The 26,485-nt window shown below is 39.2% G+C and overlaps 1 protein-coding gene across 1 annotated transcript in view; it reads right to left on the bottom strand.

The window, feature by feature from the left end:
- LOC145277826 (fibroblast growth factor 9-like) overlaps positions 1 to 25,698 on the bottom strand; it is a 384,714-nt gene extending 359,016 nt beyond the window's left edge. The window contains exon 1 of the mRNA XM_080129731.1: positions 24,408 to 25,698. The gene's annotated coding sequence lies outside the window, so the exon portion shown is untranslated. The remainder of the gene's footprint in view (positions 1 to 24,407) is intronic.
- Positions 25,699 to 26,485: the final 787 nt, after the last annotated feature.

The raw sequence follows: 26,485 nt of genomic DNA, 5'->3' as shown, positions 1-26,485 counted from the left end.
CATACAAAAGAGGCGATAGCGGACAACCCTGACGCAGCGACCGGGAGACAGCAAATGACTCCGATGGTAGTTGCTCTGCACCGCTACCGTCGGCCTATCATACAGGACAATGATCCACTTGCGGAAATCCGGATTAAATCCAGCGGCCTCTAGCACAGATCCCAGGAACCGATGGTCGACCCTATCGAACGCCTTGGACTGATCTAAACTGATCAACGCGGCTTCGGTGTTGTCTTCTATTCCCTCTATGATCAAGCGAATCAAATGAAGATTGTCTTGAATTGATCTCCCCTTCACAGCATAGCTCTGGTCTGGTTCGATCAAGTCAGTGATGACAACCTGCAAGCGATTTGCTAGAATCCTTGCCAAAATTTTTAACTCTGTGTTTAGCAGAGTCAAGGGCCTAAAGTCGTCAAAAGTTTCCACCCCACCATGCCGTTGACCTTTCCTCAGCAATGTGATCACTTCCTTGGTCACCTGCCCAGGGATGAAACCCTGAGCAAACCAATGGTTGAACATATCCTTCAGAATAGGGAACAACATGGGCGACAGCCTCAAGTAGAACTCATAGGGTAGACTATCAAGCTTCGGGACTTGTTGTAGCTGACCTGCAGTAATGACCTCATGTTCCATAACAAGACCATCACAGCTAGCCGCTCGAGCTGCCGTGATGTGGGGCGAGTCTGCCAAATAGCTTCCAAACTCTTCGACCCTGAGTCTGGGTAGTTGGGTGAAGCGCTCCGATAGATGCTCCCGAAACCCCTCACAGATCTTCCGAGTTGACACGAGGGCGTGTCCTTCCAGGTCAAGTACTTTCCGAATGTACCCGAACCACACCTTAAAGCAGCCTTTACACTTTGATCTTAGCCAAAAGACCAAGTAACCGTCTTAGACAGCTTAATTTTCTACCGAGCATTATCTTCTATTAAAAAAGATGCATAATTTATATTTATCGATAACTAAATTTAGACAAGATGTCATATTCCAAAAATCACAGCTGAACTAAAAACATTATTATTTAGAAGGCTATCCTTATTTATGATTGACGTTTGTTTCTCTAAAGATTGACATGCACACCATGGCCTCCTCCTTATTTTCTAAGTGGTAGAAAGATGAAACCGCTTTAATTCTAAGAACAGATACTACACTTTGATCTTAGTCAAAAGACTAAGTAAAAAAATGATGCGTATTATATATTTTTCGTATATTAAATTAGTACAAGATGTCATATTCCAAACATCACAAATGCTAAACTTCTGATTCAAAATTCTGAAATAAAAACATTATTCAGAAAGCCATTCTTAGTATTGGGAGGTAATGCTTTTTAGCGGGGGTTGGGGCGAAAGATGAGACCACTTGAATTCTAAGAACAGATACTACACTTTGATCTTAGCCAAAAGACCAAGTAGCCGTCTTATACAGCTTAATTTTCTTCCGAGCATTATCTTCTATTAAAAAAAAGATGCATAATTTATATTTATCGATAACTAATTTTAGACAAGATGTTATATTCCAAAAATCACAGCTGAACTAAAAACATTATTTAGAAGGCCATCCTTATTTACGATTGATGTTTGTTTCTCTAAAGATTGACATGCAAAGCATGACCAGCTCCTTATTTTCTTATTGGGGGTAGGGAGAGAAAGATGAAACCGCTTTAATTCTAAGAACAGATAGTGCACTTTGATCTTAGCCAAAAGACCAAGTAAAAAAAAAGATGCTTATTATATATTTTTCCTATATTAAATTAGTACAAAATGTCATGCAAAGCATGACCTCCTCCCTATTTTCTTATTGAGGAGGGGGGGGGGAGAAAGATGAAACCGCTTTATTTTTAAGAACAGATACTACACTTTGAGATATTAAATCTTTTATTCATGTTAAAAAATACAGTCAAAATTAACGATGAACAAAAAACTTAAGCACATGGCCAACTCAAAAGGGGGGATTTTGGGGGTCGTTGGTCATCCTTGTCACTCCAGAACTAAACAAAGTCAAAAGTTTCTCCCAGCTAGTATCTTCTTTCACCATAATACCACATTCACCCTTTCATATTGGGGGACGTCCTAGTAACTCCCAATTTTTAAAACATTTTTTATTGACGTGTAAAAACAAAAAAGATAACAATAAAATGGTACAATAATTCATTTGTGTCGAGGGCGGGGGAAGAAAAAACAAAAGGTGATTAGTAGGACCCTCCCAACCCCGTCTAGTAGATAGACTGCCCGTTCCACTAGGTTTGTAAAAGGAACCTCGCTTCTGCGGGTCAGTCTCTAGGTGGGGATGCCCTCTAGATGGGGGTGAATGGAGAAAAGAAAATTTTGTGGGTAAGGGATGGAGGTTAGTTTGTATTTCTTTTTCTTCAAGATGGGTAAAATTTAGAGGAAGGGGTGAAAACAAAAATTGCAGGTAAGAGGGGATGGGGATCTTGGAGGCTTCCTAATCGGGGAGGGATGGAACACACACTCAGCTAGCTGAGAGACTACTTGTTTAATTTTACTTTACAGAACTGCGCGTTCCACACCTAGGCGGGGAACACGTATTCAAATTTGGCTCCTCTTCGTACACACAGACTTGCCACATGTATCCATCTTCTGTCAAATGCCGCGCGATGCAGCCTTCTTCTATCACATCTGATCTTCACCCGTAGTTGGTGTTTAAAGAGCGCGATCAGATCTTGATCAGAAAAAGACAACACCCCCCGGCAACCTTGCAGACGCGACGTCCAAATCACCATTCTCGCCACGGCCAGGATCATAATGTAGACCATTTGTCTTTCCTGGTCCCACGGTGGCCTCACGTTGTCCACAACATTGGATACAGTAATTGGGCGAGGATGCTCAGGATCGATGCGAGCCGTCACTCTGCTGACATACGACCAGTACTGGCGGAGTTCGCGGCAATCGAAGAAAGCGTGATCCGTAGTTTCTACGGCCGTTGTCCCACAACGGGGACAATCAGGCAACTCAAAAAAACCGGAACTGCATTGTATGTTGTTGAGTGGAAGTGCATTTCGGGCCAATCGCCAGGTCAGAGAGAACTCCGAATTGTTCAGATGACTCGAACCTGGCGCCCAGCTCCACGCGGAGCGGATCTCACTCTGCTGCCACCCCAAACGCGCGCATAGCTGGTCGTCAGCGGCCCGCTTCACTAGATCCCTGTGGAGTTCCCTACGGGTAGCAGTCACAAGGTCACTGGACCTTGGTAGTCGTTTTAGCGCGGCTCGGCACTCTTTCATGTAGGCAGATTCTCCCCGCGGCCTGCGACAGCTCTCGATGGAAGGGTCGAGAACGAGGTCGGGGAAGGCGGCGATAACCACGGGGTGCCACGGTTGGTCATCCTGCATATAGTGGCTCAGGAAGGCCAGCCTCTCAGCATCTCGATGACACTTCAAGTCCGGCATTCCCAAGCCTCCCTCACACGGACGTTGAATACAGACCTGTCTGCTCACCCAGTGTCTTCCTCTGTCCCAAAGGAGCGAGGACAAGAGTTCGACAAGAGCTTTTAGGTGTTGTGCAGGCAGGGGAAGTACGGCCAGTCGGTAAAGGATGAGAGGAAAGACGTAAGTGGCGCACGCCTCAGCTCTACCCTTTAAGGAAAGTTTCCTAGGAAGCCGCGAATTGACTGCAGCCTCCACCTTTGACCGTACCTCCAACCAATGCTTGTCAAGCTGGAGACCCGGTCCGAACCACATGCCGAGGATCCGGACCGGGCCATCTGTCCAGCTGAAGGGCGCAGGGAGGTTTGCGTTACCACTCCATGCGCCCAACCGCAGTCCTACCGACTTGTTGCGGTTTATCTTGGCCCCCATGATTCTTTCATACTGTGTGAGTGCCTCCGACACGACCTCAATGTCTCTGAAGCCCGACACAAAGATCGTGACATTATCGGCGAACACGGATACCTTGGCAGCTGAGCCGCCAGGCAGAGCCATTCCGCGCAGGGCCGAATTTGCCTCCCCATGTCTCAGCTTGCGTAGAAGAGGCTCCAAAGCCAGGACATAAAGCAGGGGCGACAGTGGACAACCCTGACGAACCGACCGAGAGATAACGAGAGATTCCGTTGACTTGCACGACGGCCATGGGCTGTCGATACATTATGGAGATCCACTTGCAAAAGTCTGGTTTAAAACCGGCGGCCTCTAAGACAGATGCCAGGAAACGATGGTCGACCCTATCGAAAGCTTTGGACTGATCTAAGTTTATCAGCGCGGCTTCCGTGTCGTCATCTGTCCCTCCCTCTAGGATCATGCGGATCAGGTGCAAGTTGTTCTGAATCGATCTCTCCTTCACAGCGTAGTTCTGTTCTTGTTCAACCAACTCGTCGATAACAACCTGCAGCCGATTCGACAGGACCTTGGCCAAAATCTTCAACTCTGTGTTTAGCAGAGTTATGGGCCTGTAGTCGTCTAACTCTTCCCCTCCATGCCCATCACCTTTCTTCAGCAATGTGATCACTCCCTTGGTCACCTGCTCTGGGATGGATCCCTGAGCAAACCAATGGTTGAACATATCCGTCAGAAGAGGCAGAAACATGGGCGACAGCCTCAAGTACAGTTCGTATGGCAGACCATCAAGTCCTGGCGATCTGTTACAGCTGACCTGCTTCAGCGCAGTAAAGACCTCCCGCTCCGTCACCCGGCCCTCGCAACCAGCCGCTCTAGCCGCCTCGAGGTGGGGAGAGTCGGCCAAATAGTCGCTAAACTCAAGGACCGGAAGATCGGGCTGCTGCGTAAAACGCTTCTCGAAATGTTCTCGAAACCCCTCGCAGATCTCCCGAGCCAATTCCAGGGTGCGTCCATCCGGAAGTTTGACTTTCGCAATATATTTGTCCGAGCCACGCCTAGAAACCTCACGGCGCACGTCTGCATCAGAATTGACTGCTTCGTTGCCTATCTTTCTAAGCCTAGCTCTTACTACTTGGCCTTCGTAACGCTCGCTAGTCTCACGTAGAAGGTCCTGCTTAGCTAGTTCCTGACTAACCCTATCACCCTCCCCCGTAGCCTGGGCTAGTTTCTGCTCTAGCTGCTTCTTCGTCTTGGCCTTATCTAGTGCGAGGCGCTGGGCATACTTGACGGAGAAGCTTCTGATCTTGGCTTTGAGACCTAACCACCACTTACTCCCGGTAACCGCCCCCACTAGTGCCTTTTTAATCAATTCTCTTAACTGATCTTGGAAGTCTTGTATCTCCAGAAGGGAGGTGTTTAACTTCCATTTCTCCGCTAACTTAGGCCTATTTCCTAGCTTCAGCCGGGCCATAACTAATTTATGATCCGTCTGGCCTAGCCAAGTGAACGTGGGACAAGATAAGAAGTCTACTTCGCCTCTCCTAACTAACATCCTGTCCAAATAGGTATTTGGATAGGAGGAAACGCTATTGGTCCACGTCCACATCTCCCGCCCCGGATGCTTGAACCGAAACCTGTCGACCAGACCGCATCTAGCCATCAGATCAGCCAGGCTGGACTCGCACCTCTCCGATCCTCTAGCATCGCCTCCTACCTTATCTATCTCGGGGTCTAAGATGGCGTTCCAATCTCCTATTAGCACTACCCGCTTCCGACAATCTACAAACGCGTCAAGCTGACTGAAGAATGAGACCCTCTCACGAGCGGTGCTGGGCGCATGAACCGCGATCACCCGAAACACAGAATCTTTTACGGCAACATCGGCCACAACCAGCCTGCCCACCGCATCTCTATGGACAACGTCGACCATCGCCGACAGGGTACGTTTAACCAGCACGGAAACTCCCTTCCCCCGCGGGCTGCCATATGCTGAGAAAACCTCAAAATCTCTGGCCAGCACCTGACAGTCCACAGAGGAAACGAAATGCGTCTCCTGAATCGCAGCCACATCCACTCCCAGGGACAAGAGGTCGTACCGGAGGCGAGCCGCCCGGCCCGGTGATCTCAAGCCCCTCGCATTCAAACTAGCCAAATTCAAAGCCATGGTACCTACCTTAGGGTGTGTCATACTCAGCTCCGAAGTCAGCTGGGGAGAGGACGCCGACGTTATGTGCCATGCTCAAGGTGGTCAGGTTTTTCATATCCTGACCTTCTCTCGCAATGCCGCCGATGTCCAAAGGATAAATTAATTTTATGGCCCTGTAGAGTGACGGATGGACCAACACGGGGACCCTTCCCTTGCATTGTTTTGACAGTTCATCAAGAGAAGGGTCATTTTTTTTCACCAGTTCAATTCCCGGAAATGCCCCTTCAGCGGCCTGCAGCCTTGTCCACAAGTTGGTCTTGCAGGCCTCTAGAGTTCTGACAAAAGTTATTAGGAGTGGGGCGTCCGGGAAATTTGAGGGGATATTTACATCTTTCCCCTCTATCTGTTTGTAATCGAGCAGAGGTTTTAAGTTTTTCCTCTGCCGATGGGAAATGTCTGTGGCCACAGATAGAGGGTCTACATTACATAGTTCCTCAGGGGCAAGGACCTTTAGTCTGGTTGGTCTGCAAGAGGCAGAGGAGTCTCTCCCCTCCCTCGGTTCATTCTTTTCCTTTTCTTTTTGGGGTAGTGGCTCAGTTTGCCTTGGTGTGGGGACGGGTGTTTGTGTGGTGCCTGGTGTTGGTGTTGGTGTTGGTGTGGTGTCTGGTGTTGGTGCGGTGTTTGGTGTTGGTGCGGTGTCTGGTGTTGGTGTTGGTGCGGTGTCTGGTGTTGGTGTGGTGTCTGGTGTTGGTGTGGTGTCTGGTGTTGGTGCGGTGTCCGGTGTTGGTGCGGTGTCTGGTTTGGGGGTGGAAGTGGATTTTGTTGTTAGGGGTGGTGTATGTTCACAGGGAGTGGGGGCCACTTTTTCTTCCTCTTTTTTTCTTTTGTTTTTCTTTTTCATTCTTTCGAATGAACCGGGGAGAGGTGAGGTTGAGTTCCTCTCCCTCTCACTTGCGGATTCATCCTCAGAGGAGCAGTCTTTTCTCCGTTTGATCCCCGTCTCGATTGGTGTGGGGACCGTTGGTTGTGTCTGCTCCTCTATTTGCTGCTGCAGCTGTTTTTGTTGTTGCTGCTCTCGCTGGTGTCGTTGCTGCTGCTGCTTCTGCTGCACTTGCTGATTTTGCTGCTGCAGTAGTTGTTGCTGCAGTTGTTTCCGCGGCATTGGCTGCGGTGGCTGTTGTTGTTGCTGCATTTGCAGAGGCTCCTGCCTCGATTTTTGGGCTGGTGGTGGGACGGTGGCAGAAGGGATTATGTGTTTCCGCTTTTGTCTCACTACCGTGCTCCATTCTTCCCCCTTGGCCTCCTGGGTGGTTTGGGTTTTCCTTGGAGCTGGGGTTGGTGCTGCAGTTGCAGGGGTTGTTGCCGCCTGTTTTGGTGCGGGCGTTGTCTCAGGGGCTGTGACCGCCTTTTGGGTTGTTTGATTAGAGGTTACCCTTTGGGAGCAACTCCTAGCCATGTGGCCCTGCTTTTGGCAGAACCAACAGTGTGGACGACGGCCCTCCACCACTACCGTTATGCTGGCGTCTTTGTATGTCAGCAGCGGTGGTATTGCTCCAACACCCTCCCTCTTCAGCCTCATTGCTATTGTGTTGCAGCCCAGGTGAGTCCCAGTTTTTGATCGTACTGGGGTCACCTGTTCTACCTCACCGTACTGGCTGAAGAGGCATCCTAATACTTCCGCAGGTATTTGGGTTGGCACATTAAATACCTGCACCCGAGTCCTTCTCTTGCCCTGGTATTCAGGTATTAGTTTGACTCTCCCATGCTTTATTTCTTGGAGGGAGAGTCTCTCCGCATCATCCTTGGTGGGTAGGAGAATGTCCCACACAGCGAAGCTCCTCTGGTACAGGTATAGTACTGGGATGTTAAGTTTGTGGAGGAGCCCCGCCATGTCTTCCTTCTTCATCCCTAGGAGGCGGTTTTCCGGTATATCGGAAATGGCAAAGGACAGGACTCTGCCCTCAATCGCCTCCCAGGCACCTGGTATGGGTTTTATATTTGCCCCCTCTATGTATTGTCTGTACTTTGTCAGGTACAGGTCTCTATACTCTTGAGGGGACAGTTGTTTTTCTACGGTCTTCCCCCATGCAGACCTTCTTGTTGGTGTTGGTATGGGGTCTTTAGTGGGATTAGACCGTTTTTGGTCTTTTATGGAGGTCGCCCCTGCCTGTTTATTGGCGACGCTTCCTGCCTCCCCAGATGTCTTGGTCAGTCCTTTTGTGGGAGTGTCACATTTTTGGGCGGCGGCTCCCTTTTTAGTGTCTTTTTCGGGAGCAGCTTCCCGTTTTGGGGAGTCAGCCTCTTGGGGAGCATGATCTTTTTTGTTTACTTTGAGGCCATCTGCCCCTTCCTCGTTTGTGAGGTCCAGGCGGTATGCCCCCTCATTTTCTTGATCTGCTCCCCTTCTGAGAGAGCAGCGCTCCTGGGGAGCGCTGTCCCCTTTATTGTCCTTTTGGTCTGGCACCTCCTCCTTTTTGTGGTTGGAGTGAGATGCTACGACCGATTTTGGTTTTGCTCCCCTTTGGGGGGAGTCGCCCTCGGGGGGAGCTGTAGTTAAATTTTCCCCCTTCTGGGGAGCGTCCAATGGTGTCATACCCGGGCGGTACGCCCCATCAGCAGTTGTTTTTTCTCCTGTTGGGGATTCGTCCTCTTGGGGAGCAGTAGCCCCCTGGCTGAGGGTATCCATATTGGTGGGCCCCTGGCTGAGGGTATCCATATTGGTGGCCCCCGCGCTGAATTCACTGAAAAAAGTGACGTGGAATCAGCGTCCAAAGTGGGGAGCTGACTTTGGCGCCAAAAAGAGGTGGCGCCAAAAGGCGGCAAGAGGGGAGATAGAACTGAGAGAGGGAGTGGGAAGTTAGTGGAGGGAAGAGAGAAGGTGTTTCCGACCCTCCCTCGCGGGAAGGTCGTAAATTATCAGCTCGGATCCCCCCCCCCCGTGGGGGAGGGGGGAGAGCAGAGAAAGACAGACAAAGTCGGGGTGCGGACAGAACGCGACCCAAAAAGCTTGTCAGGTGTTCCGGGCACGAGAATGTGTCGCCAGAACAGCACTGCCTCGCACGATGTAGGTATCAGAACAGATACTACACTTTGATCTTGACCAAAAGGCCAAGAAACATCAGATACTACACTTTGATCTTAGCCAAAAGACCAAGTAAAAAAAAAAAGATGCGTATTGGATAAAATTGGTGCATATGTATGAGCAAAATATCAAGCGTCGCCCGGAATAGTATGACATAGCACTAGCACGACATATATACTAGCTGATTACCCGGCATGGCCTGGGATTGGAAGAACACTCGGCGACGCCTGGGATTGAAAAAAATTGGTTGATATATGTACTAGACAAATGCCCAGCGTCGCCTGGGATGGATTACATAGGTGGATATCTGTACTAGCAAAATACCCGGCATAGACCAGGATTGGATAAAGTAGGTGTACTAGCAGAACAACCGACGTCGCCCGGGATTGTATGACATAGGTGGATGTGTACTAGCTGAATACCAAGCGTCGCCTGGGATTGTATGACATAGGTGAAGTATAGGTCCAATTCGACAATTTTGAAGGTGCTTGTGCAGTATAGGTCCGATTTGAAAAATTTTGATGGTGCTTGTGCATTATAGGTCCGATTTGACAATTTTGAAGGTGCTTGTGCATTATAGGCCGATTTGACAATTTTGTAGGTACTTTTGCCATATAGGTCCCATTTGACAATTTTGAAGGTGCTTGTGCAGTATAGGTCCGATTTAAAAAATTTAGACGGTGCTTGTGCTGTATAGGTCCAATTTGAAAAATTTAGATGGTGCCTGTGCAGTATAGGTTCAATTTGAAAAATTTAGAAGGTGCTTGTGCAGTATAGGTTCGATGTGAAAATTTTGAAGGTGCTTGTGCATTATAGGTCCGATTTGAAAAATTTAGAAGGTGCTTGCGCAGTATATATGTTATAATATGCAAGTGACCTCCCTTGGATGTAGCTTCATTATCAGATTCCATTAAATTAATATACAATCATTGTTATAATATGCAAGTGACCTCCCTTGGATGTAGCTTCATTGTCGAATTTCATTATATTAATATACAATCATTGTTATAATATGCAAGTGACCTCCCTTGAGTGTAGCTTCATTGTCGAATTCCATTAGATCATTATACAATCATTGTTACAATATGCAAGTGACCTCCCCTGAGTGTAGCTTCATTGTCTAATTCCATTAGATTAATATACAATCATTGTTATAATATACAAGTTACCTCCCTTGGATGTAGCTTCATTGTCGAATACCATTACATTAATATACAATCATTGTTATAATATTAAACTTACCTCCCTTGGATGTAGCGTGATTATCAAATACCATTAGATTAATATAAAATAATGGGGGTAATATGCAAGTGACTTCCCTAGGGTGTAGCTCCATTGTCGAATTCCATTAGATTTATATACATTCATTGTCATAATATGCGAGTGACATCCTTTGGATGTAGCTTCATTGTCGAATATAATTAGAATTATATACAATCATTGTCATAATATTAAGTGACCTCCCTTGGATGTAGCTTCGTTGTCGAATACCATTAGATTAATATAAAATAATTTTTATGATATATAAGTTACTTCTCTTGGATGTACCTACATTGCATATTATTCTAATAGAATGTGACAATCATTATAATATGCAATTGACCTCCCTTTGGTGTAGCTTCATTTTCGAATTCCATTAGATTAATATACAATCATTGTCATAATAGATAAGTGACCTCCCTTGTGTGTAGCTTCATTGTTGAATACCATTAAAATAATATACAATCATTGTCATAATATGCAAGTGACCTCCCTTGGATGTAGGATCTTTGTCGAATACCATTAGAATAATAAAAATCATTGGTGTAATATGCAAGTGACCTCCATAGAGTGTAACTTCATTGTCGAATACCATTAGATTAATATACAATTATTGTCATAATATGTAAGTGACCTCCATTGAGTGTAGCTTCATTCTAGAATTCCATTATATTAATATACAATTATTGTTATAATATGCAAGTGATCTCCCTTCGATGTAGCTTCATTCTCGAATGCCATTATATTAATATACATTAATTGTCATAATATGTAATTGACCTCCCTTGGATGTAGCTTCATTCTCGAATGCTATTACATTTATATACAATCATTGTTATAATAGGCAAGTGACCTTCCTTGGATGCAGCTTCACTGTCAGATTCCATTAGAATAATATACAATCATTGTTATAGTATGCAAGTTACCTCCCTTGGATGTAGCTTCATTGTCAAATACCTTTAGAATAATATACAATCATTGTTATAGTATGCAAGTTACCTCCCTTGGATGTTGCTTCATTGTCGAATACCTTTAGATTAATATACAATCATTGTTATAACATGCAAGTGACCTCCCTTTGATGTAACTTCATTGGCGACTACCATTAGATTACGCAAGTGGCCTCCCTTGGATGTAATTTCATTTTCGAATACCATTAGATTAATATGTAATCAATGTAATATTATGCCAGTGAACGCTCTTGGATATGGCTTCATAGCTGGATATTTGTACTAGCATAATACCCAGCGTTGCCAGGGATTGTATAAGAAAGGTGGATATATGTACTAGCAACATTGCCTGGGATTGGATGTAATAGATGGGATGTTTCCTAGGAGAATACCTGAGATGGACCAGATAGGTGGATATTTGTGCTTACAGAATACCCCGTATAGGAAGATGTTGCGATTATGTCATAAAATCATGAAAAAATATTGTCCAAAATAGTAACATATCCAAGAATTATGAAAAATGATGAAATGTGTGTCATTTGTTGGTGTATTTATAATGAAATAACACACCAGACAATGCCACAAAATAATTATTTTAGCAAAAGGAAGGGATATTATGTGGGTTAAATTATAAAAAACGATTGTCGAAATTAGTAACATATCCAAGAATTATGAAAAGTGATTAAATGTAAGTTATTGTATTAGTTTATAATGAAATGAACAGCCCAGATATAGTCTTAAAGTTAATATTTTACTAAGAGGGTGTCGATTATGTGGGTTACATCATTAAAAATGATTGTAGAAATTAGTAACATATCCAAGAATTATGAAAAATGATTAAATGTGAGTTATTTCATTGGTGTGTTCGTAATGAAATAGACACGCTAGAAGATGTATCAAAGTTGTTATTTTTGTAAGAGGAAGGGAATCGTGTCGGTTAAAGAGAGGGGCGATTATTTGGGTTACTTCATTAAAAATAATTGTCGAAATTAGTAACATATCCAAGAATTATGAAAAATGGTCAAATGTGAGTAACTTGATAGGTGTGTTTGTAATGAAAAAACAGTTACACAATGTCTGAAACTTATTATTTTAGTGATAGGGGGTGGCGATAATGTGGATTAATGCGTGACAAATTATTTTCGAAATTAGTAACATATCCAAGAATTATGAAAAATGAAGTTTTAGTTATTTGATTGGTGTGTTTATAATGAAATAAACAGTCCAGTCAATGTAGCAAATTTATGATTTTAGTAAGAATTGGACGATTAGATGTGTGCACTTATTAAATTTGATTGTCGAAATTAATAACATATCCAAGAATTATGAAAAATGATCAAATGTGAGGTATTTTATTGATGTGTTTGTAATGAAATAAACAGCCCAGAAATGTCTCAAAGGTATTATTTTAGTAAGAGGAGAAGGATTATGTGATTGAACTCAGAAAAAATGACGTTTGAAATTAGCAACATATCCAAAAATTATGAAAAATGATGAAATGTGAGTTATTTAATTGGTGTATTCATAATGAAGTAGACAGACCAGACAATGTATGGAAGTTATTATTTTAGTAAGAGGTCACAATTATTTTCGTTACTTCATTAAAACTAATCGTCGAAATTAGTAACATATCCAAGAATTATGAAAAATGATATAATGTGAGTTACTTCTTTGGTGGGTTTTAATGAAATAACCAGCCATACAATGTCTAAAAGTTATTATTTTAGTGATAGAAGGGGCGATAATGTGGATTTACTCATGAAAAGTGATAGTCGAAATTAGTAACATACCATAGCCTATGCATCAAAGTTTTTATTTTAGTAAGAGTGGTGGCGATAATGTAAGTTAAATCATGTGAGAGCATTGTTGAAATTAGTAACATATCCAAAAATGATAAAAAATGATGAAATGTGAGTTATTTGGATGATGTGTAATAAAAAATCAGCCAAGACAATGTCTCAAAGTAATTATTTTAGACAGGTGAGCGATAATGTGGGTTAAATTTTCGAAATTTGTAACAATCCAAGAATTATGGGATTTAACAAGATACGTCCACATATATACTTATAGATTATCCGGAGTCACCCTGGATTCAATGAGATACATGCAAATGTATGCAAGCAGAATACACGGTCGCCTGGGATGTAATGACATAGATGCAAATATATACTAGCAGAATATTTGGCATTGCCTTGGATTGAATTAGATTGATTGAAATATATACTACCAGAATACCTTGCGTCATCCAGGATTTAATGAGATTGATTGAGATATATACTAGCAAAACACCCAGCGTTGCCCAGGATTGAATGAAATAGGCGAGAATATATAATAGTAAAATATCTGGCATCGCTTGGGATTTGATGAGATAAATGTGTTGTATATTACCCGTCCTTTCATATACATGCTATAAATGACCTACCCTAGGTAAGATACAATTATTTCATATGTGTATTACCCGTCTTATGTAGGTAAAATATTCTTTTGTTCTAAATAACAAATGATGCATAAACATACAAAATTCCTCTCTCATAAGAATAACAAATATATTACAAAACCAAATTAAATTTTCTCATTGTTTATACTATCCCGAGCAACGCCGGGTAGCCCCGCTAGTTTAATATAAATCTTACCTGTTTGTTTAAATGTATGTATGTTTGTATGTCTGCCTAAACCTTTCGTTAGTGGCGACGGATTTTCACGAGATCGATATCGTTTTGAAGCTCAACCCTTCGGACAACAAATATGTAAAAATTAGCTAAAAACATTAATTCCTTTACCCTCAACTGGGCAATTTTCTACTTTTTTTGTTTTTTTCCCCGATATTTTTGAAGTCATCCACTATTTTCGATTGAATAGCCTAAATTAAAACCTACAGCATTTCCGGTTTAGCAATAGGCCCAAGAGCAAAGACGTTACGTTTTTCTCTTCCTTCACGGTACGGGTTCAAGCCAATCTACCTACTACTGCTTTTTTTTTTATTTGCTTAAAACACACCTTTAAACACCCGGACAACGCCGGGCACACAGACTATATATATATATATATATATATATATAACTTGCCCAGGTGTTTAAATGTGTGTTTTAAGCAAAAATGAATATATATATATATATATATATATATATATATATATATATATATATATATATATATATATATATATATATATATATTATATATGTATATATTATTATTATATATTATATATTATATATGTATATATTATTATTATATATTATATATGTTATTATATTATATATTATATATATTATATATGTTATTATATATTATATATTATATATGTTATTATATATTATATATTATATATGTATATATTATATATATTATATATATGTATATATTATATATATATTATATGCATATGTATATATTATATATATTATATATATATTATATACATATGTATATATATGTTATATATATTTTATATATGTTATATATTATATATATATATTATATATATATATGTATATATATATTATATGTATATATATTATATATATTATATATATATTATATATATATTATATATATTATATATATTATATATATGTATATATATATTATATTATATATATGTATATATATATTATATATGTATATATTATATATGTATATATATATTATATATATAGTATATATATTATATATATATTATATATATATATTATATATATTATATATATATTATATATATATAATATATATATATAATATATATATATTATATATATATTATATATATATATTTTATATATATTATATATATATATTATATATATTTTTATTATATATAATATATATTTTATATATATTTTTATTATATATAATATATATATTATATATAATATATATATTATATATATATATATATATATATATATATATATATATATATATATATATATATATATATATATATATATATATTATATATATGTAATAAGAAGGAAATTGATTGATAGAAGAAGAATAGAGATAAATGGAGTATTCTAACACACTTATTGGGAATTAAATTAAAAAAATAAATGACCAGAAAACATTTCTTCATAAACAAAGGAGAATTTTGATAAAGAATTGTCAGGCAAGTCGTCTGTTATACTTATTGTTGTCACAAGTCGAAAACATATCTGATGATGAAAAGAATTTACCTTCAAGGTTAGCGATTGGCTATGAGTGGAACTCAGAGACAACCTTTAACTTAAATCCTGATTTTCATTTACTACTCAAAAAAATTACTTTGACCAAATGGTAGAGAATAGCAGAATTTTTCCTGCCAAATTCAGATTAAAGAACTTTCAGTTCATACAGTGTACAAGAAAAGTTCTCTTTTGTTTATCTAGTTGATTATTTTGTTTTATGGCATATCAATCTTTTGGGGGGTTATTTAATGTTGAATCCAGTCATTGTGGTAAGAAATGTTATGCATCAAGTAGTTATTCCTGGTATTTGGTTTGATTATTTTGTATAGAAAAATTGTTATTTTCGTGTTTGTCTTAGCAGGACCGGATTGAGTTTCACAAAGTGAAAAGAAAAAAATAGCATCAATGTTTTGTACCATTTTTAGATGGGAAACCGGTATTTTCAGACAGCCTGATTTGGAAGCACGAGTCTTTTTTTTTTTTGTGTATGCAGCATGAAATGATAAAATTATTGCCCTGAAGAACGCAACGCTACAATTTATTTTAAAACTGTTATTGAAAAAAATCAATTCAGGTAACCTGATTAAGTAGTAAAGCTGACATCTATTCAATGTAGCCGTCTTCAGCCTCAATCACTGCCTCGATACGGGTCTGAAACTGGGAGCATGCCTTTTCCACAAGCGCCAGCAGGTGCTCGGCAAATACTTAGTGAATGACTGCAATCAAGTTGGCTTTGGTATTGTTGTGATGCTCTCAACATACGACCATACAGAGTATTTCAGCGGGTTCAGGTCCTATGAGAGAAGGGTACAAAGTCATAGCCCACTTTCTGAAGCCAAGCCTGGGCCTCTTTCAACTTGTGAATCAGCGCCGAGTCCTGCTGCCACACCCAGGGTCTGACAGCGGCCACAACTGTATCAGGGGATCACCACACTCTTCAGCACATCAAGGTACACTTTGGTGTTGACTTCGAAGATGTAAGATGGCATGATGTAGCCCTCACTTGAAACCACACCAAAGACCATAACCGTGGCCGAAAACTTTATTTTCATCACTCTGGGCACGTCTCTGTTGCTCATGGCAATCCAGTGATGAATTCGAGGGTGCTGGCAATGGTCTTGTTGTCATAACTTGGATCTGTAGAGAGCATGAGTTGTACAACGGCGCATCTCTGATCTCGCTCATTGAACAATGTGTCACTTTTAGACATGATAGAAGGTCCCTATCGCTCTTGGGATTTGTGCACTACTGGCCAACTAGTAGATGGTCTGCAACAAACAAAGAAAACACGTTTTTATTTATCAAACGGAAATGGAATATAATATATTTTCTAGGGCAACAATTTTATCATTCCAACCAGTTCAAATTTTATTGCTATTCTATTATTTTATTGCATGCATCGACTACTATAATGATGTTGATTTTCTTTAATACTTTGCGTTTTGTTTTTGGCATTGTTAGAACAACATTAAAAAACAAAATATTGAAGATTTGCAGCTTTCAGTGAGCGAAAACATAGTTTAAGGCAGAGAAATGCAAGCTGTGTGGATCGTTAATCAAATGCAAAGACAGACAAGGTTTGCCCTGAGTGATGAAAGGATTTCTTTTTTTTTTTTTTTTTTTTTTTTTACACAGTGATCACCACTTATCAAGGCCCGGAAGCCACTCAGGGATAAGGGTTATTGTAAGTACATCACGTTAGTGAGGAGATTTTATGAAGTGTTTAATTAGGGGGGCGGTTCATTAGGAATTTGTTAACATTAGACTTGAAGACATCCAAGTTGTAGTCTGGAGGGAAGCAGGCAGACGGAACAGAGTTCCACAGGCGTGCAGTTCTAAGAAAGAAGCTTTGCTCATGAAATCCGCGTTTTGATTTAGGCACAGATATAGAGTGGGGGAAATTTTTCACAGTGGATTCAGCTAGACGGGTGTTTTTTGTGAAAGATTGGCGAGGGGGGACCAGGGATTGGAGTTCAGACGAGCACCTGCCATGAAAATAACGATAAAACAAGGATAGGCTCGCAACGTCTCTTCTGTGGGAGAGGGGTTGCAGGGTAGAGAAAAGGGCATCCCCCACTAAACCACAAAGTCTATTTTGTACTCTGTCAAGGCATGATAGGCTGTTTTTGGCAGCTCCTGCCCAGATATGGCAACAGTATTCCATCCTTGGCCGTACTTGGCTTTTATATAGATAGAGAATTGCATCAGTAGTGAGATATCTTCTGGAGCGGTAGAAGGATCCCACTATCTTTCCTGCGACCTTGGCAACAGACTTGATGTACGTGTTCCATTTCAGATCAGGAGTAAAGGTCAAACCCAGAAGCTTGTCAAAACACGGGGCCTCACCCAGACGAGAGCCATCCATCACAATTGATGCCAGCTGGGGATCAGAGCGTTGATGATGTAAGGATAGGAGTTTGGTTTTGGATGCATTAAAGGTAACTAGCCACATCTTCCCCCACTGAACCACGCGCTCGAGATCAGAGGAGAGAGAATCAGAGAGTACTTCGTCATTTACAGCCTTTGATGTGTTGCCGTAGATGGTCGTGTCATCAGCATAGATGTCAACGAATGATTTAAGTATGTGTTTAGGGAGGTCATTGATGTAGATCAGGAAGAGAGTTGGGCCCAGGATTGACCCCTGAGGGACTCCAGCATTTATATTGCAGGCCTCCGATTTTTGTCCATCTACCACTACTCTTATGAGCCTATCAGAGAGAAATGATTTAATGATTGAGAAAACATTTCCAGTTATACCGTAGCTGGAAATCATGTGAAGTAGACCCTTATGCCATACTTTGTCAAAGGCCTTTGATATGTCAAGAGCAATTGCCCTAGAAAGGAAGCCTTTGTCAAGAGATTCACTAATCCTGTGCATCTGCGGTAGATCTTGCAGAGCGGAAACCATATTGTGTGTCACTAAGAAGGTTATTCCTGCTGAGGTGGTTGACTATTTCTCTATTTAATATTGATTCCAGTAACTTACTCATAACACAGAGAAGACTTATTGGTCTGTATTGAGAGGGAGATGACTTATCACCTGAATTCTTAAATACAGGGCAAACTGATGAGGTCTTCCAGGGGGTCGGAAAGCACTTCTCCTTAAGGCAGCGCTTAAATAGTTTCGTAAGTATGGGAGCAAGTTCTGGTTGAAGCTTTTTTAACACTATAATTGGGATGCCATCAGGGCCAGTTGCTTTACTGGAATCTAGGTTTTTTATTAGGTTGGCGACCACATGCACAGATATTTGTATGTTACCTAGCTTGTTCTGTGTTATAGGAGGAAATATGGGGAGTTGATGGCCTTCGTCGCATAGGGTAGAATTAGCTGCAAAGTTCTTTGCAAATAGTTTGGCCTTGTCTGACGCTGACGAGATAACCTCTGGTCCATTGATAATGGTTGGGATAGAACGCACACTTCTGTTCAGGATCCTATTTGTTATTTGCCAAAACTGGTGGGAACCAAGCCGCTGATCAGCTACCTTGGATTTAACAGACTGGGCATATAGCTCTCTTGCATTTTTTATTACTCTTTTACAGTGGTTGCTGGCAGTCCTGAAAGCAGTTTTAGTCTCAGTGCATCTATTACGTTGGTAGTTATGGAAAAAGTGATTTCTGTGCGCGATAGCAGCAGCACATTCTGGGGAGAACCATGGCTGGCTGTTAGGTTTTTGTTGGAATTTTTTAGATGGTATGAATTGGTCTATGCCTACAATTAACCATTCGGTCAGATCTGATACTATAGAGGACACTTCCTTTTTAAACATGGAGTGCAGAGGTAAATCAGATATGAATGTACGGAAGCTATCCCAGTCAGCCATAGAGTATCGGTATACAGTACGGTGGAGGGGTACGTCTGATTGCTTCTTACATTTTGTTTTTATCTTAACTGATACGACGGAGTGGTCGGAGGATCCTAAAGGAGAATGAACGGTACATGAACATAGCTCAGGGGAAGTTGAAAGAAAAAGGTCTAAGAGGCTTGCATATTGATTGGGTGTATCGGGCACACGGGTGGGTTCGCGAACAATCTGAGTGAGGTCATAAGCAATGGCAAAATCATGACAAAACCTCCCCTCATCATCTGTCTTATTTGAATGGGTCAGCCATTCCACGTTATGGACGTTGAAGTCACCACAGATGTGGATGTTAGCCGAGGGATGTGAAGACAGTATGTGGTCTATTTTCTCAGATATGCTCTTAAAGATAGTAACTCCGCTGTTGTGGGGCCTATAGAGGGCAAATATAAATGCAGTGGTGTTAGCAAGTGCAACCCTGAAGCACATATAGGGTAAATTAGGATCTTCTCTAGAGATATCCCTGCCACATGGGAAGCCATCCTTAATGTAGGCACATATTCCATGCCCATGGCGATCTTTCAAATGATAATTAAAGTCAGGCAACCAATAAGTCAGAAACGAAGCGAACTAACAACATAGAAACCTGACAAAAAAAACAGCACTAAGAACCAAACACACTTTATTTTTTACCTACTGGTTCAGAAACAGTGTACCACAAAGGTGCCATTAATTGAGACTAGTAAGATACTTGCGGGGGGGGGAGGCTTCAAAATGTTTTTCTATAGTATTGTTCTTTTATGTACATGCTAACAACTATTTTTTTGAATTGTTCTATCCAATGTTGAACGAAGTCGCATCGTTTGAAGACACAGAAGTTAGTTATGTTTATTGTTTATTGTGTAGTCCGGATTATGATCTACAGAAAATTTAGACAAACTTTCAAAAACATCTGGAGAAACTTAAGACCACAGAGATAATTGTTGGAGGCTATCCAGAACAGACCAATGATTTAATGGATAAGGAATTAGTACTAGCAGCATTTGATAGAGCCACAGGACCAGTTTAAAGTATTGTAAGAAACTTATTTTCCAGAAGAGTCATGATTAATCAATAGAAGCAGTACAGTGTCTAATGAGAGTTGAACAGAGTATAGCCAGATGAAACCTGATGGCACATCTTGTGGAATAAGAAAAAGGAGTATTATATAAACACAGCCTCATTGGATTTTATGTGAACGTCTTCAGATGAACAGAGATTAATTGAGGTAGAGAAGGTCATGTTAAGCTCAGGGAAAAAAATGGTTCCAGATAGACAGGAAAATTACAAGTTGGAAGAAGAATACTAATCCCAAACAGAAGGAAGATTGGTCTTTATAGCATGGCTTCAGGTAACTTTGGATGAAGTGCTGAAATGCAATTATGAGGAGCAAAGGCTAAGTGGTGTCGACCTCTGAAGAGAGAAAAATGGGACGCTACTTATAGGGATAGATTTTTGTTTACTATTTCCATGTCCAGATTAGTTCAGCGACTAGAGGGGGAGAAAACAATAGCACCTCAAGTAATCAGGCTTCCCCATCAACATAGATGGCAAAGAAACAACGATGTACCCAGCTAAAAACAAAACAAAATATGATAAAATGACAGAAGAAAAATTTAGGTTGTTGGCCATGTAAACAACAAGTTGCATTTGCAAAAGTGCTGACGTTGTCAGAGGTTGTGTGCGTCCAAAAATAGGAGAATACAGAAAAAAGAGGGAAACACTATATGCCACTCTAATGTTTGTCTACCAGAAAAGAATTAGAATGGTGTTTTTTTATAATTCAAAATAAGACATATTGACACTGAAGCATAACAGGCTACCGTGATCAGAACCAGATTTATAGGGAGTAACATGGATAGAGAGTTCGGCAGGAAAACGTTTATTTACATTACATTTAAATTTTTACATGTTGATATGGTCAGAGAAAAAGGGGAAGTAAAGAAACAAGGGGGGTCAAAAAAATAAGCTATCAAAATAGAAAATCTTACATGATCTAGGGAATTCTACATTGAAGCGATGGAATCTAGCAGCTAGTCAGGTTCTTTGAGAGGATGCAAGTGCACTAATTTCATTATTACCCATTGCATGGAAGTAATTGTAGAAATACGAAGGTTAATGTTTTTTTTGGGGGGGGGATTAACTGTTAGGGTTTCCTGTATCTATAATGTTCTAAAAGTAGCTTAGTTCACTTTATGCTCTTGCCTAGGCGTCGTAATCTGTAGAAAGCTTAGGATAAACCTACATTTCAACATTATCAATTTGTGGTAGATTTCGAATCTGACGACGGACAGACAGAGAACTGATTATTTCCATTCCTAACCTGGATTAGGGCGCTCTCTGCATCCTTGCTGTGTGTGGAGGTGGGTGGGTTGAAGTCGCTTGACTTCTAGTACTACTACACATATGAGGTGTCAGACTGTCAGGGTACGATCATTTTGAATGATACTTCGGGTTAGTATGAGTATAACACTTAGTCAGGAAACTAATCATTTTAGTCAATCCTGTTTAAATTATGGGTCTTTTTATGCAAGTTTTGAAAATCTAAAATATTTCATGGAATTGAAAACATTTCAACAAAACATACGACATTTTGTAGGAATTTGCGGTGTTAATTTTCTTCTCTGGACTTTTATTTGTTTTGGCAGATCTACTTTTCGATATTATTTAAGTGTATTGTTCCTATCTGCTGCCTTGCAACGAGGGCTGAATACAAGGTCGATTTAATATGGGTGATACCAAGTTCCCCCCAAAATCCACTCTCACTCAAATAGAACAAAAAATATTGCCACAATCAAAAGTATTTCTTCTCTTCTAAGTGAGAATAAAACATATACTACACTTTGAACACAAATAAGAAATCAATTTCTTACAAATTAGGCTATCATCAAAACTATTAGAGTGTTACTCTTAACTGGATATGTTCTGACCCACTCATTTATTAGTTTCAGCACTCACCACGATACCACATTTATTGTATAGACATAAAATATCCACAATGGTTTGAATTTAATTAGCAAATATACCTAGTATTAAAAATATACCTAGTATTAAACCAAAGCTGAGTTAATCAGTGTTTGTTTCCCTAAGACTTATTTGCCATATCAAAATTAAATTACACAAAATACAAGTTAAAATGTTTATTAGTTTAAGGATTTTGAAGAAAAAAATTATTTTGATTTGTCTAATTAGCCATAATTTGCAATTAACTCACATCTCTTACCAAGTTTCTATCTGTCATTCTTTCCTTTTTATGTTAGCTCCATAACTCTCTCTCTCTCTCTCTCTCTCTCTCTCTCTCTCTCTATCTATCTATCTATCTATCTGGACATGTAGATTGTGATTCTCTTTTCAGCTACTTAACAATGTGTTCGTACACACCATGAACACGTATGTAAATTAGATAAAATAATAGGACTATTTACCCCATAATGATAATATAGGCAGAGATTCACTACTTTTAGTTATACAAGAATATTTTTTAATAAACATATCCAAGGACGAGCAAGGGAAGGAAAAGGATTTTTTTACTTTAAAAAGTGAATACCCACTCACCTCCGCCTCAATTAAAAAAAAATCTACCAAAAAATCAGATTATTTTCGAATCTTCTGGAATCTTAAGTATTTATTAAAATGAATGTTGATGATTTTATTTTGACAAAATCATAGACATTTTTTGGTTTCTGAATTTTTAAACGGGAAATGGTAATTTAGATCATTTGGACAATTACTGCTCTCATGTTAAGTGAGAATCTGGAGAACATAAATCCGAATAATGCAGACTTTTCTTTCTTTTTTGAGGTCACTTCAATCACTTGACCATCATTTCAAACATGAAATACGTCTCATCATAGCCATAGTCGAAAGTAAGTGATTTGGAGAAATTTCGAAATATGAAGGTTAATGTTTTTTTGTTTTTATTAACTGTTAGGGTTTCCTGTATCTATAATGTTCTAAAAGTAGTTTAGTTCACTTTATGCTCTTGCCTAGGCGTCGTAATCTATAGAAAGCTTCGGATAAACCTACATTTCAACATTATCAATTTGTGGTAGATTTCGAATCTGATGACGGACAGACAGAAAACTGATTATTTCCATTCCTAACCTGGATTAGGGCGCTCTCTGCATCCTTGCTGTGTGTGGAGGTGGGTGGGTTGAAGTCGCTTGACTTCTAGTACTACTACATCATATGAGGTGTCAGACTGTCAGGGTACGATCATTTTGAATGATACTTCGGGTTAGTATGAGTATAACACTTAGTCAGGAAACTAATCATTTTAGTCAATCCTGTTTAAATTATGGGTCTTTTTATGCAAGTTTTGAAAATCTAAAATATTTCATGGAATTGAAAACATTTCAACAAAACATACGACATTTTGTAGGAATTTGCGGTGTTAATTTTCTTCTCTGGACTTTTATTTGTTTTGGCAGATCTACTTTTCGATATTATTTAAGTGTATTGTTCCTAGCTACTGCCTTGCAACGAGGGCTTGATGTGATACAAAGTGCAAAAAATAATGATGATGGCAGTAATCTTTAGGGGCACGTCTTGTATGATTTTATTGGAAAATGATGGGGAGTAGTAGAAAAAAAGAAAAGAAAAAGAACGTCCACAAAAGAATAAACAAAATTTAAAAAAAAAAAAGAGGGTATTTTGAAGCGGTTAGCTCTTAAAATGGCTGTCAAATTTTATCGGTTAGTTTTGTCTGTTTTTTTGCAAAAAATAATCCACATACTAATTCGTTGTTTGACTCTTGCGGAATTAAACATATTGTTTGTTTTGCAAATATTAATGTGTTTGCTGATTTTTAAATTTCAGTAGTTACCTTTAGGAATTCCTCAGGCGCCGTTGTATAAAAACCTTGCCAATAACCATGGTCAAGTGTCAACGCTCTTGCGCCGTCATATATAAGATAATTTCTTCGGCAATATTGGCACCGATACCAATTTTGGCAGCCATTCTAGGAGTTAACCGCTTCAGTATATTCAAAATAAGTTAATTTACATTTTGTTTTGACCCTGCGTCTCTTTGTTCGGATAGGTGTATAATGTAAGAAATGTCAATGTTTAAAAATAAAGAAAACATAGAAATATAAATACCAATGTTGGTAAGAAAAACAAAACAAAAACAGAACCATACGATGTAGATGCGATGTATTGAAAATAAGTAGTTGGACTTACATTAATTTGTTGTTGCTACGGCAACCGAGATGCTGGAAGAGTTCACCGCCTTTTCTTAAAATATATATATTTTTTTTATTGTAGAGATATGTGAATTTCGCAGTTTGTCGCAATTTTTCTCCCTTTCTTTTCTTTAAATTTGTCTCTTTTATTTTTTTATTTATTTCAAATGTTTAGTTTTCCTTTTTCTTGTCTTATTTACATTTAATTATTGTAAGATTCTTCGTATAGTTTTTTATATGGGTTAGGTCGTTTGCTTTTCGCACTTATAAAGTTTTAAGTCTTTTATTTCAACACTTTTATAAGATCTTTTTTTGCCAAACTTTTTTAAAATTCCTTTGGAATAAATTCTTGAAATAATTAATCTTCAAATTAGTTGAGTAATTTCAAAGGATTTGTTACTTCCATTACCGAAAATAAGTTTGCATTTTATTATTATTATTATTATTATTATTATTATTTAATTAATTAATTAATTAATTTGTTTTATCGATATTATTTTTTACTTTCCGAAGGCTTAGATAGAATTGCTTGCTTCTTATACGTGTCGGTTTTTCTTTGCTTCTTTTTGTATTGGAGCTTTTGAAGCAAAGAAAGTTTTTTTTGTAAGAAGATGCCGATCAACGAGTTGTAACGGTGGTGGAGTGGATAGATGCGGGTTCTGAAGAAGGAGGTCTTTTACTCAGTCTGCCCGATGTGCAGTTCTCAAACGCTAATTTCCTTTCGGTCGGCTTTATTGCGTTTTATCATTATCTGTGAAGACATGCGTGGGTTCGTGTGCAAGAAGGCGAGGGAGAGATTGATTAGATGAACGTGTGTAAAATGAAAATGGAGATAGACCGAATACGCGTGCAACCAAAAAATAAATAAGAGAGAGAGAGAGAGAGAGAGAGAGAGAGAGAGAGAGAGAGAGAGAGAGAGAGAGAGAGTGTGTGTGTGTGTGTGTGTGTGTGTGTGTGTGTGTGTGTGTGTTGAGGTCGTTATTGGATTCTTCTCCGTTAATAACCAATGAGTACCAGCATTCATTTGAAATGACTCGTTCACTGACTCGTTCCATACCTGCCGAGCTACGTCATTGGCATTATCGTCTTGGCAGAGAAGCGAAATTGGCTCGCTTGTAAGCAAACCTTTCTTTTTTCGAAATAAAGCATGGTACGATTCAAACTTACGCGGAGCAAGCACCCTCTCAGATATTACGTTTTCCTTCGGAATTGATTTTGGTTTGTTGCTGATTGCCTGAGAATGCCAACAGGACTATTTTCAGCCATATGTGTACCTGTAGATATATAGGGAGATGCGAACCAAAGTGAAAAGTTACTATCTTTCTCCGTTTGTTTACCTTACTCTTTTTCTTTTTCTCTTTCTATATCGAGGGGAGATAGAACACGACTAAATCAATAGCGTTATGCCCACTGAACTGTAAAAAAAAAAAAAAAAAATTATTTCACATAAATATGTAAATTCCACAATCAATCAATGAAATGATATCCACTCGTTCGAAACAATTTTTTTACCTGTTGTAATATTGTGATATGCGGATGGTAAAGCAGAGGGCCGGGTCATGCCTTTTAGAGGCCCTAAACACTTAAGACTTAGTGTCACTCAGAATATAATACAATAAACCACTCTAATAATAAACACTCAGAATATAAATACAATAAACCACTCTAATAATAAACACTCAGAATATAATACAATAAACCACTCTAATAAAAAACACTCAGAATATAAATATAATAAACCACTCTAATAATAAACACTCAGAATATAAATACAATAAACCACTCTAATAATAAAAACTCAGAATATAATACAATAAACCACTCTAATAATAAACACTCAGAATATGCATACAATAAACCACTCTAATAATAAACACTAAGAATATAAATACAATAAACCACTCTAATAATAAACACTCAGAATATAATACAATAAACCACTCTAATAATAAACACTAAGAATATAAATACAATAAACCACTCTAATAATAAACACTCAGAATATAAATACAATAAACCACTCTAATAATAAACACTCAGAATATAAATACAATAAACCACTCAATAATAAACACT

The sequence above is a fragment of the Euprymna scolopes genome, chromosome 6 (assembly GCF_053919585.1).
Source record: "Euprymna scolopes isolate OS-2025 chromosome 6, ASM5391958v1, whole genome shotgun sequence".
Taxonomy (NCBI): Eukaryota; Metazoa; Mollusca; class Cephalopoda; order Sepiida; family Sepiolidae; genus Euprymna; species Euprymna scolopes.
Note: the sequence above shows the minus strand (reverse complement) of the source record. Positions and strands in the feature narration are given on the sequence as shown.